The 13,770-nt window shown below is 36.9% G+C and overlaps 1 non-coding gene across 1 annotated transcript; it reads right to left on the reverse strand.

Moving 5' to 3' along the window:
* Nucleotides 1–6,207: 6,207 nt before the first annotated feature.
* On the reverse strand, nt 6,208–6,314 carry LOC128294842 (small nucleolar RNA R71). Its single transcript, XR_008285149.1, has one exon. It is a non-coding gene; the product is annotated as a small nucleolar RNA R71 (small nucleolar RNA).
* Nucleotides 6,315–13,770: the final 7,456 nt, after the last annotated feature.

Here is a 13,770-nt window from a genome sequence, read left to right on the forward strand (position 1 = left end):
TATCTATGGCCACACAGATCGTGTGGGAAAAATCTAAGCCCGTGACAGTTGGTGTCAGAGCTAGCATTTGAAGGCACCATTGAAAGATGTTGAAAGAAGTTGTTAAGAATGTTGAGGGAATGGATACCTATGGGAGGGCTAGGAAAGCTAGTTGCTCGAGGGACATACTGTCGGCTTTGGAAGATCAAGTCGTCACTCTAGAGGAATTTGTGAGGGATGTCAATAAGAAGATTGATGATATCGATAATAGGATTAATGATGGGTTACTGTACATGAATGAGCAACTTAGAGATTTTATGTTGGACTTTGTTGAAAAGCTGATTGGTAGGGATGATGCCATTTAGGCTATAATGATAGCCTTGAAAGAGGAGATTACGGAGCTCACGGGTGAGCTCACAATCTATAAGGCTACTTTGGGCAATGGAGGGTTAGTCGCTGTCATACCCAAATACAGTGTGGATGTTTCCAAGCCCAGGGAGTTCAAGGGGAATCTTGTAATACTTCTGTGCCAAAGGCATCAAGAATGATGCCGTTAAGGTAATTACTACTACTATGTATCTTACTGATATTGCTTTGTTATGGCAGCGTCGTAGGTCTACCGATGTAAGATGTTGTCGGATCAAAATTGGGACTTGAGAGGAGTTCCAAAGTGAGTTTAAAGCACAGTTTTATCCAGAGTATGTCGATGATGAAGCTCGGGCAACAAGACATTATGAGGGAGTATGTACAGGAGTTTAGCGAACTCATGCTTCAAATCTCAGATATGAGTGAGAAAGAGGCATTCTTTTCCTTTATGGATGGGTTGAAACCATGGGCGAAGCAAGAGTTGCAACGCCGAGGAGTACAAAAGCTTACTAAGGCCATGTCTGTGGCAGAATCATTTATTGACTTCGGTGGGAAAAAAGACAAGTCTGAGTCTTCCAAGCCCAAATTCAAACCAAATGCAATGGTGGGGGAAACAAAGAAAGGCCCACTAGGAATGGAAACGGTAATAAGCCTTAGGACAAAAAGAATAATGAGCATATAAGTTGCTTCCATTGTGATGGTCCACATATGATCAATAACTATTTGAAGAAGGCCATACTCTCTGCTATGGAAGCAAAAGAGGAGTCAGATGAGGATGATAATAATCTTGGTTCGATACTAAGGTGTGTCGAAGACAAGAAGGGTCATGGGCTGATGTTTGTAGACATCATGGTGGCAAGCAGAAAATTGAATGCGCTTGTCGACACAGATGCATCTAATTTGTTTATGTCCGAAGAGGCTGCTCATAAACTTGGCCTCAAGATAAAAAACAAGTCAGGATGGATCAAAAATGTAAACTCAGAAAGTGTTTCAATCAAGGGGTTTGCAAAGGGAGTAGGTCTCCAATTTGGCAATTAGACCGGTAAGGCATCTAATAAAGTAATACCACTTGATTACTATAATTTTATGGTTGGATTAAGTTTCCTTGACCGAGTTAATGTGTCTACTGTATCTTTTGGTAATTACATGGTGATTTCAAATTCGAACCATCAATGCATGGTAAGAATGCCAAGGAAGGGAAGCATAGAAGGAAAGACCTGATCGGCAATCCAATTTGCTAAAAGAGTACATAGAGATAAAGTCTCTAACTTAGCCACCTTGAAAATCGAGGAAACTGTTAAGTCCGTTGGTGAGATCCCAAAAGAAGTGAGCCAATTGTTGAAAACTTTTTGAGATATGATGGCTGCCCAGTTGCCCGAAAGTTTGCCACCCAAGAGGGAGGTGGACCACAAGATCGAGCTAGTGGCCAACATGGTGCCGCCAGCAAGGGCCCCATATCGTATGTCTCTACCAGAATTAGAAGAGTTGCAAAAACAATTGAAGGAGCTTTTAGATGCGGGATTTGTAACTGCCCATTTTTCAGTGAAATCGGAACAGTGGTTTTCGGACCACAAATCCGATCCGAAAATTAAGTTCATCTTTATTTTATTATATGGTCTAAATTATGATAGATATGTCGTGTGAAAATTTTGATACGAAAATTTTATCGATTAAGTGTTTAATTACGAGAAGGACTAAATCTCATAAAATGTAAAAGTTTAGTTCTAGTAGCTATAAGGATTAAATAGTTATGGAATTCAAAACTAGAATTCCTTATATGGTAATTAGACCATTTAAGAAAAGTATGTAGATTTTTGGTGACTCATCCATGGAAAAATTGGAAAAGAGTAGGGGCTAAATTGGAAATTACAAAAATTAAAAGATGATAATTAATTAAAAAGAAATTATCATCTTATTTTCATGTCTTCTTCCCCAAAATATCTATGGAAACCCTAGGAGATAGGAACAAATCTTTCCAAGCTTAAAAAGATATGAAATCAAGTCTCGTTTTTAGTAATTTTTATATTTTTGGAATCGAGATAGTTTAATCTATCTATTTGGGGGATTAATTTGAAAAGTTATCAAGGTATGAAATTTGGGCCATGGATGAATATGCTGAAAACTAGAAATTTATGGTAAAAAATGAAAGGTTGATAGATAAACAACTTTTACAAAGTGATTTTTGATGAAAACATGATTTAGGGACTAAAATGTAAAGTTGTGAAATTTGATGAAAAATTTTTCATTTTTATGAATACATGTGCTGAAAAGTTTGTAATGGGATTTTGGTTAGGCTTGGAGTAGGGAGTAAATTGCACAAGTTTCATTTTACGAGTCTAGGGACGAAATTGAAATTTATGGAAAAGTTAGGGGCAAAATGGTAATTTTTCATAGAACATGAATTGAGTACAAATGAGTATGAAATATGATAAATTGATGATTAAAGCTATTTATATAGATTCAGAGAAAAAAAATTCGAGGTTAGATCGAGGAAAAGAAAAAGTTTCGGATTAGTAGATTACTTACGCGAACAACTGTCGAGGGAAGTTCGTGTAACTTAATCGAACATGTAAATATGAATAATTGAATATTGTGTTTGTATGTAATGTGACCTATATGGACTTGAATTATTTAATTGGTATAATGAAAAATTGAATACGTGCTTGTAATGGTGGAAAAAGGGTTAAGTTCCGATTGAATATTAAATTCTGATGAATATATGTGCTTTCCTGAAATGGATGAGGTCCTGCATTTGTTGCTGATGGATTTAGCTTGGACGAGTAATCCTATTGACCTCATTATAGAAAGAATTTAGCTTGGACGTGTAATCTATTTTAATGCCTCTCAAGTATACATTACGATTAGGGTTTAGCCTGGACTGGTAATCCTAATTGAGCTCTTCCGAGCATACGTTATATAAAGGATTTAGCCTGGATTGGTAATCCTGTTATACAATATGTGGCTCGAGAGTGTGTTCCTTGGCTAAGTGCCCTAATAGGAACTCTTGAAAAAGAATTGACGGGTTTTTGAATCGTACAGTTCGAATGTACTACTTTAGCATCCATCGAAAATTTCAATAATTCAACGGACAGAGCTCTTGACATGGTATGAGAATTATGAGATGAAATGATAACGCTTTGAAAGAATATTGCATGATGAGCTCATCTATGTTTACTAGATTGATATGAAGATTTTGGTGACTAACATGTTTTATTGAATGCATATGTTTAGGCAATTTTGCTAATGGATGGAAAACATGATATTGTATGCTTAGATTTAATAAACGGGATTGGTAAGTTTAGTATTGTTATACAAACTTCTTATGCATACTTTGTTTTAATTTATCTGTTTTATAGTGCTCGAAAGCTCTCGAAGGTTGGAGATCATTGGAGCATTGTCATACTATCAACTAGCTTATTTTAGGTATACATAGAAAAATCATTTTGGTATAATGGCATGTATAGGACAACTTGACCATTAGTGGCTTGGTAATGATACTTGTAATCTAGCCATTAGAATGGCTAGTAATGGTTGTTTCGATATACTTGTAATGTCATGCTATGGTAGCCAAATATCTGTTAAGTAGTTGATCAATTTATGTTTAACATATGGAATATACCAAGGTAAGATTATAAATATGTATGCATGCAATGATATGCCTTGTTGAATGATGGAATTTGTTTAATTTGAATGCTTGAATTGGTTGGTATTTGGAAGTGAGTTTAAGTGCAGGTCATTGGTGCGATTTTGGGTGAGAAATAAAGCTAGAAATGGCTTTATGTTGTCCACATGGACAGACAGATAGGCGTGTGTCTAGACTGTGTGTGACACACGGCCTGGTACATGGACATGGTGATAAACCGCAATTTATACATATTTTTATCCCATGATTAGCCCATTTATGAATGGTTTCTCCTTAGATTTGGTGAATTCGATGCTCTTAATCCTTCAATTTCATGTTTTATACTTAGGAGAGCATAGGAGAGTAAAAAGAGCAAGAAACGGGCCGAAAACGAAGAAAATGGACCCACGTGGGAAATCAACACGGCCTAGACTTCCTCACACGGGCGTGTCACATGACCGTGTCCATTTGGAAGCATTGAAGCACGACTTACACGGATAGACTACATGACCATGCCTATTCAACAGCCTTGACCACGGGCTGGAGTAATTGCACATGGGCGTGTCCCTGCCAAGCCCAAGTATAGTTCTATTCGGAAAAGGCCAATTTTTAGGGCTCTTAGGCATCCAAAAGCCTATTTAAACACCTGCGGAGGAAATTAAGAGGGGAACGTAGAGTAGGAAGCAAGGATTACTCAAGGAAAGTCGATTGATCCATTTTAGAAACCGGATTCATCATCAAGACTGAAGATCTCCCTTCAAGTTCCTTCAAGAGTTTTGGGTTTTCTTATGTTTTGTTATCTTTATGCTTTTGAGATGTTTTCTTTCATAAGTATGAACTAAACCCCCTAAATAACTAAGGGGAATGAAACCTAAGACGGATCTTGTTATTATTATCTGAATTGTATGATAAATTTTTGACTTGTTCTTAATTGTGTGTTCTTAATTCTTGTTTTGATATTCCAGGATATTGATTCAAGTTAAGCTCTTATTCAAAGGAGGAATAGACCCTGTCTAAGAGTAAATTTGTCATAATTAAGCGGATTTGATTGAATGCCTAAAGATAGGGTGATAAGATTTTGTCGGATTAGGGTGAAACCTAATAAAGGAATCCATAGATCAGGTTAATGCAATTCTAGGGTGTTAATTAGAAAGAGATTTCAATTATTCAACCTAGGGTTAGACGTTATTAGTCTCGAGAGAGATAATAATATAACTTAGGGATTTCTACGGATCAAGTCAAATGAATAAATCGTCTGATTCAAAGTCAAATAACAAGTGAAGTCTAGATAATTAGTTTAGTAATTAGTTTAGATAACCAAACCTCTTAATTTTTAGGCTAGATAATAAAAAGGAAGTAAATACTAGTACTCGTGGTTCTTTTGGGTTCGACAATCCGGTCTTGCTGAACTATACTACTAATCGATGGGTACACTTGGCTTAATCATGATAATAAGTTAGTCTCAAGAACGATTCATTCATAAATCTTTAAAACCTGTCACGAATATCACGTATCAAGTTTTTGGCACCGTTGCCGGGGAATTAGGATATTAGGAACACTCGATTTTTATTACTTTAGCCATTTTACTTTTATTGCAATTAAATTTTTTTTTCTTTTCTAATTCTTCATTTATTTTCTTCTGACAAGTTTTTCTAGTTTATGACCAGAAGAAACTCGTCAGGACAACTACTTTTTGACAATGAGATCGACTGCACAGTTCACGAAAACCGAAGAGAAATAAGGCGAAGCGTAAGATACAAAGAGGATGAGCAAGAGGACAATACTTCAACCACAACCAAGGAGATGGCTAAAAACCAAGAAAATCCACTACCTCCTGCGATTGCTGCTGATCCAGTAAATTAGAATCCTGCTCCACATACTATGTATGATTATGATAAATCTAATTTAACAGGAACTAAGTCAAGTATAGTTAGACCTGCTATTGCTGCAAATAATTTTGAACTGAAACCTAACACAATTCAAATGATACAACAGTTGGTTCAGTTTGATGGTTTCAGGACGAGGATCCCAACGCTCACCTAGCAAATTTCTTAGAGTTTTGTGACACTTTAAAAATCAATGGCATTTTTTATGACGCCATTCGCCTTCGGTTATTCCCTTTTTCATTGAGAAACAAAGCTAAATAGTGGTTGAATTCGTTACCATAGGGGTCAATCACTACTCGGGAACAAATGACCGAAAAGTTTTTATTAAAATATTTTTTGCCGGCTAAAACGGTTAAATTACGTAATGATATCTCTTCTTTTGTACAGATGGATTTAGAAACACTCTACGATGCATGGGATAGATACAAGGACCTCTTGAGAAGATGCCCTCACCATGGGTTACCACTCTGGCTACAGGTTCGAATCTTTCATAATGGCCTGAATCCTTCGACTCGACAAATGGTTGACGCAGTTGCTGGCGGAACCATCAATAATAAGACACCTGAAGATGCCTATGATTTTATAGCGGAAATGTCACTGAATAACTATCAGTGGCAAGTCATGAGGACAAAGCCAACGAAAACATCCGGCGTTTATAACTTCGATTCGGTCACCAAGCTCTCTAATTAGGTAGAACTCTTAAATAAGAAAATAGATGGTTTTCTTAGTTCTTCACAGGTTCACCCAATAATGCAGTGCGAAGCAAGTGGAGATGGATCAAGCAATTCAGAATACCCATCCTATGGCTACAACATGGAGAACGAGCAGTTAAATTACATGGGTAATAATCCTCGATCTCAAAATAATCCTTATAGTAATACTTACAATGCAGGTTGAAGGAACCACCCAAATTTCTCATGGGGAGGCCAAGGGAATCAGAGACCACTACCTCCAGGCTTTCAACAACCACCCTACCAACTAGAGAAAAAGTCAAACCTTGAGGAGATGGTAACAAAATTCATCTCGATTAACGAAACTCGTTTTCGAATCACCGAGACAAAGACTTAAAATCAACAAGCGTCGATCCAAGGGCTCGAAACTCAGATAGGTCAGATCGCTAAATTGATATCTGAAAGACCACCAAGAAGTCTACCTAGTAACACTGAACCCAACCCAAAAGAGCACGTGAAAGCAGTTACACTAAGGAGTGGGAAAGTGTTAGCTAAATCTGAAAGGAATCCACCACAAGAAGCTGACAGAAAGGAGGTCGAACATGAAAATAATGAAAACTTAATGCCAAATGAATATAAACCACCAATCTGATACCCAGCAAAGTTGAAGAAAGATCGCATGGATGCACAATTCGGTAAATTTCTTGAACTTTTTAAACAATTGCATATTAACTTACCTTTTGTTGAAGCTATATCACAGATGCCTACATATGTAAAATTCTTAAAGGAGCTTCTAACAAACAAAAGGAAGTCTGAAGACTTATCTACAGTGGAACTTAATGAGGAGTGCTCAACCATACTCCAAAACAAACTGCTAGCCAAACTGAAAGACCCAAAAAGTTTTACTATTCCCTGCTTAATTGGTAGTTTGAATGTTGATAAAGCACTAGCTGATTTAGGCGCCAGCATTAATTTGATGCCATATAAAATGTTTAAATAACTTGGTCTTGGGGAACCGAAACCCACTAGGTTGAGTATTCAATTAGCTGATAGATCTGTTAAATATCCTAGGGGAATTATAGAAGACGTAGTTGTAAAAGTAGATAAATTTATATTCCCTGTTGATTTTGTTGTGCTTGACATGGATGAAGATGTTGAGGTGCCTTTAATTTTGGGTCGACCATTTTTAGCCATTGCTAGAGCTGTAATTGATGTGAGTGATGGTAAATTGGTACTTAGAGTAGGTGACGAAGAGATTATTTTTAAAATTTCTGATGTCATGAGATTTTCTAGAGAACAGGATGACTCATGTTATTTTATCGACTCTATTGATCATGCTACTCAAGATTCTTTTTAGGAAATCGTATACAAGGACACCATGGAACTGTGTCTCGCCCAGGGAGAGGGGATGGATGATGATATGAAATAGGAACCGAACTAAACTCCAATGAAACCTCCCCAAAACTAGCAGAAGATGAGGTAATTAGGTAAAAGATGAACTTAAGCAAAAATCCTCTATTGACGAACCTCCCAAACTGGAATTTAAACAATTGCTGAATCACTTGGAATATGCATTCCTTTGGAAATAATTCCACATTACCAGTAATTATTGCATCCAACTTACAACCTAAGGAGAAAGAGAAATTACTCCAAGTATTAAAAGAGCATAAAAGGGCCATAGCTTGGAAAATTTCTAACATTAAAGGGATCAACCCTTTTTTTTGTACCCACAAAATTTTAATGGAAGATGAATATAAACCATGCGTGCAAGCCCAAAGACGATTGAATCCCAACATGAAGGAAGTTGTTAAAGCTGAGGTAATTAAACTCCTAGATGCTGGAATTATTTATCCTATTTCTGATAGTTCTTAGGTGAGTCTAGTGCAGGTTGTTCCTAAGAAAGGATGCATGACTGTTGTAGCCAATGAGAAGAATGAAATAATCCCAACAAGAACAGTCACAGGTTGGAGAGTGTGCATTGATTATAGGAAGCTAAATGATGAGGCGAGAAAAGAGCACTTCCCCCTTCCATTCATTGACCAAATGTTGGAAAGATTGTCAGGACACATGTACTACTGCTTTTTAGAAGGACTCTTTGCCTATTTCCAAATCCCAATAGCTCTTGAAGATCAAGAAAAGACGACATTTACATGTCCATACGATATGTTTGCTTATCATAAAATGCCTTTTGGTGGCCATTTTTGACGAACTCGTAGAAGACATCATGGAGGTATTTATGGATGATTTTTCAATTTTTGGTAACTCTTTCCATCTTTGCCTAAAAATTTAAAACGAGTGTTAATAAGATGTGAGCAAACAAACCTTGTACTTAACTGGGACAAATGTCACTTTATGGTTCAAGAAGGTATTGTGTTAGGACATAAAATTTCTAGTAGAGGGATTGAGGTTGATAAATCCAAAATTGAAACCATTGAAAAACTACCCCCTTAATTGGATTAAGGCTATTAGAAGCTTCTTAAGACATGATGGGTTTTATAGAAGGTTTATTAAAGGCTTTTCTAAAATAGCTAAGCCTTTGACTAAATTACTAGAAAAAGATGTGCCTTTTAATTTCGATCATGATTGTTTAGAAGCATTTAATACTTTAAAGGATAATCTGACTAAAGCTCCAATTATAATTGCACCTGATTGGAATTTACCTTTTGAACTAATGTGCGATGCGAGTGATTTTGGAATAGGTGCAGTTTTGGGACAGCAAAGAGATAAACATTTTCAACCTATCTATTATGCTAGCAAGACTTTGACAGCCGCAGAAGAAAACTACACCACAAAGAAAGAGCTGCTAGCTATGGTTTTTTCATTCGATAAATTTAGGCCATATTTAATATTGTCTAAAGTTGTCGTATATACTGACCATTCTGCTCTTCGCAACCTTTTGACTAAAACTGATGCAAAACCTCGACTCATTCGATGGATCTTATTATTGCAGGAATTTGACTTGGAGATTAAGGATAAGAAAGGAGCTGAAAATCTTGCGATTGACCATCTCTCCAGGCTTGAAAACTCAAGTACCCAAAAACCAGATGACATTGAAATAAATGATTCATTCCTTGAAGAACAATTTTTTGCTATATCTGATTCTGAGGTACCTTGGTTTGCAGATATTGCAAATTTTTTAGCAGCTAACATTATCCCAAAAGGTTTGACACATCAGCAAAAGAAGCGATTCTTCACTGATGTGAAAAACTACTTCTTGGAAGACCCTTTTCTTTTCCGTAAATGTGCAGATCAAATCATTAGGAGATCCGTTACAAGGATAGAAGCATTGAAAATCTTGGAACATTTCCACTCAGGACCGGCTAGAGGACATTACGGTGGAAATAAGACCGCACATAAAGTCCTCAAATCAGGTTTTTATTGGCCCACTCTATTCAAAGATGCCAACATGTATGTTACTTTTTGCGACAAATGTCAAAGGACAGGTAATATATCCAAACATGATGAAATGCCTTAGACATATATGCTCTCATGAAAAATATTTGACGTTTGGGGTATTGACTTCATAGGTCCATTCCCTAGTTCATTCGGGAATAAATACATCTTAGTAGCTGTTGATTATATGTCCAAATGGGTTGAAGCCTAAGCTTTACCTACTAATGATGCTAGAGTAGTAGTACGATTCCTTAAGAAACTTTTCTCTCGATTTGGTACACCTAGAGCAATTATCAGTGATAGGGGTACTCATTTTTGTACCGCCCAATTTGACAAGACCCTCAAGAAATACGGAGTTCATCATAGAACAACTACCCCTTATCACCCTTAGACTAGTGGCCAAGTCGAAGTAATGAACCGAGAGCTTAAACGTATCCTAGAAAAGACAGTAGAATTAAACAAGAAGGATTGGGCGATAAAAGTAGATGATGCTTTATGGGCTTATAGAACTGCCTTTAAGAGTCCCATAGGAACATCACCTTACAGACTTGTTTATGGGAAAAGTTGTCACTTACCATTTGAGTTGGAACACAAGGCATTCTGGGCTAGAAAATTTCTAAACCTTGACCCCAAACTTGCAAGTGAAAACAGGTTGATGTAGTTGAATGAGTTAGATGAGTCACGAGCCAATGCATATGAAAATTCGCGCCTATATAAAGAAGCGACGAAGCCCCACCACGATGCCCATTTGAAGGAACGAAGGCAATTTAAAATTAGAGATCTTGTCCTGTTATATAACTTGAGGCTCAAATTGTTTCCTGGAAAGCTTAAATCAAGATGGTCAAGTCCTTTCATAGTTCAAACTATATTTCCATATGGTACAATAGAGGTAAGTCATCCATCACAAGGCACTTTTAAGGTGAATGGACATCGTCTCAAAATGTATAACGGTGAGAATTTCAAAGACGATAAAGAGGAGCTACGACTCCATGTAGTTTCCTAAATACACCCACAACGTAGAGTCGAGCTTAGACTATAAACAAGCGCTTCCCGGGAGGCACCCCGAGCACTAACGGTGCTAACTTCTTTAAATTTTAGTCTTTAACATTTAATTCACTAACTGAGTCACTGAACACAAGATTTTTAGAACCATATGGCCAGGCACACGGGCATGTCGTAGGCCGTGCACATACCACGGGATTCAACACGGCCGTGCACTACGGCCGTGTGAAAATAGGGCAAAATTTTTTTCCCCAACACGGGATGAGATAAGTTGCCACGGCCATGCGACATGGCCCTGGGCAAAACTGCCAAAATAACATGGGCGTGCAACAAACTCGTGCTTTGAAATCGTGGGCAAACCTGTCAATTTAGCACAGGCGTTCGACACGCCCGTGCCCAGTCCCCGTGGTCGACACTGTCACAATAACACGGGCATGTGCCTGCATACACAGGCGTGGGAGAAGCGAACGAAGATTGACATGGCCGTGCAACATGGCCTGTACACTAATGCACCCAATTTTGAAAACCACAAAATGCAAGGGCTGAAACAAAGGCACACAGGCGTGCCCCACGGCCGTGTGCCCCAATTTCTCTATAAACACCTGTTATCTATTTTAGCTTTATCTTTAGATTTTGAAATTACTTTTTATTTCCTGCTAATGCTATTATATCTTGAGTTTTTACAATTTTTATTTTTGGCTATTTCATTACTTGTAAATATGCTTCATTATATTTCCTAAAGAGTTCCTGATTTTATCACAGTCATAAAGAGCTCCAAAGCTCTACCACCAACGGAGTGTCCTCCTCCACTCTCATCATTGCCTTGGCCGATTATTCTCTATAACTCCAATTCAAGGAGTCCATTCATCATTCACGAAGTTTCACTTCTCTCCCTCTTTTATGATTCTATATCTATACCTTTCAATATATCTATCTTTGTACATTGAGGGCAATGTACATCTTAAGTGTGGGGGGGTCTTTCATATCATCATTAGAAATCCCTGAATTTTGTCTTTTTCTCACGTGAATCACTTATATCACTATTAGAATGAATTTTAATTAATTTATGATTTTTATTGATATGTCTTGAATTAAAACATAGGCAATTATACATTGATTGTTTAAACTTTAAGACATTAGGGAATCAAGCATGATGAGTTGATTTTTGAAGAATTAAAAACTTTTAGGTTGTTTCCCTAAGTTTAGGTATTATCTTGAGTTGAAATTCACAAGTTTAAATATAAAAAAGCCATAATTTTTGTGAGATCTTGGGCCTTTAGAGCATATTTTATTCCATTTATGCTCACTTTTGTTATAAGTGCGTCAGTTTTGATTTGTTATTCTAGAACTTGCTTGATTATGCATGTCAAGACCACACCATTTGATTTGATATGTCAAGATGATAAAGGCACTTAGGTTTAACTCACTCACTCCACAATAGCCTACCTCCATAATTAACCCTTAGTGAACCATTTTTTAGCCTAACAAGCCATTAATTGATTTAACCTCAATATTAACCCATAACCCATTATTGTTGAAATCCCCTAATTTGATCCCTATATTTCTCGAGATTTGATTTGAACAAATTGCTTAGTTATGTTTTGTTCTTCTAAATATATGACTTGTTCTTAAAAAAATAACAATACTGACATACATATTAGTAGTAATTCGTCATTTTTGAGCTTCAGTGTTAGTTCCATATTCTGAGAAGAAACTTACTTGTATTCAACTGATGACTAGTTATTTTTCTAGCTAGGTAATTTTTCAATTCAATCTCGATTCTAACATCTTCTTTCAGCTTGTGACCACTCCCCCTAGCCAAAGCCACGTTACAATCCTGTAAAAGACATTTTTGATTGAATATCAGCTCAATATATAGTGGTGGAGATTTGATTTTCAAGCAAGCCTATGGCAATAGCTTTTCATATTGACTAATAAGTGCTTTAATTGATGTCTTTAAACACCTTGAGAGATTTGAGTGAATCTTTAGTGAGGATGTTAAACTCTGTGATATTTTGATCAAAGATAATCACTTACATGAGGGGAGACACCTGTGTTATCGTGATAAAATGCTCAACTTGGAATGTTTGAAACTTTGATGTACATTTAGTTGAATTTTGAATGTATGAGTACTTATGGATTATTTTGAGATATTATTGATAGGGATTATAAATTGAGAAGAATTTATTTTGATTATGAGTTGAGGATTTTTGCTTAAGGATAAGCAAATTCTTAAGTGTGAGGGTATTTGATAAACCGTAATTTATACATATTTTTATCCCATGCTTAACCCATTTATGAATGGTTTCACTTTAGATTTGATGAATTCAATGTTCCTAATCCTTTAATTTCATGTTTTATACTTAGGAGAGCATAAGAGAGTAAAAAGAGCGAGAAACGGGTCGAAAACGGAGAAAATGGACCCACGTGGGAAATCAACATAGCCTGGACTTCCTCACACGGGCGTGTCACATGACCGTGTCTATTTGGCAGGATTGAAGCACGACTTACACGGGTAGACTACACGCCCATGCCTATTCAACAGCCTTGAAAATGGGCTAGAGTAATCGCACAGGGGCGTGTCCCTGCCGAGCCCAAGTATAGTCCTATTCAGAAAAGGCCAATTTTTAGGGCTCTTAGGCATCCAAAAGCCTATTTAAATACCTGAGTAGGCACTTAAGAGGGGAACGCAGAGTAGGAAGCAAGGATTACTCAAAGAAAGCCGATTGATCCATCTCAGAAGCCATATTCATCATCAAAATTCAAGTTCTCCCTTCAAGTTCCTTCAAGAGTTTTGGGTTTTCTTATGTTTTGTTATCTTTATGCTTTTGAGATGTTTTCTTTCATAAGT

Source organism: Gossypium arboreum, chromosome 6 (genome assembly GCF_025698485.1).
Source record: "Gossypium arboreum isolate Shixiya-1 chromosome 6, ASM2569848v2, whole genome shotgun sequence".
Lineage (NCBI taxonomy): Eukaryota > Viridiplantae > Streptophyta > Magnoliopsida > Malvales > Malvaceae > Gossypium > Gossypium arboreum.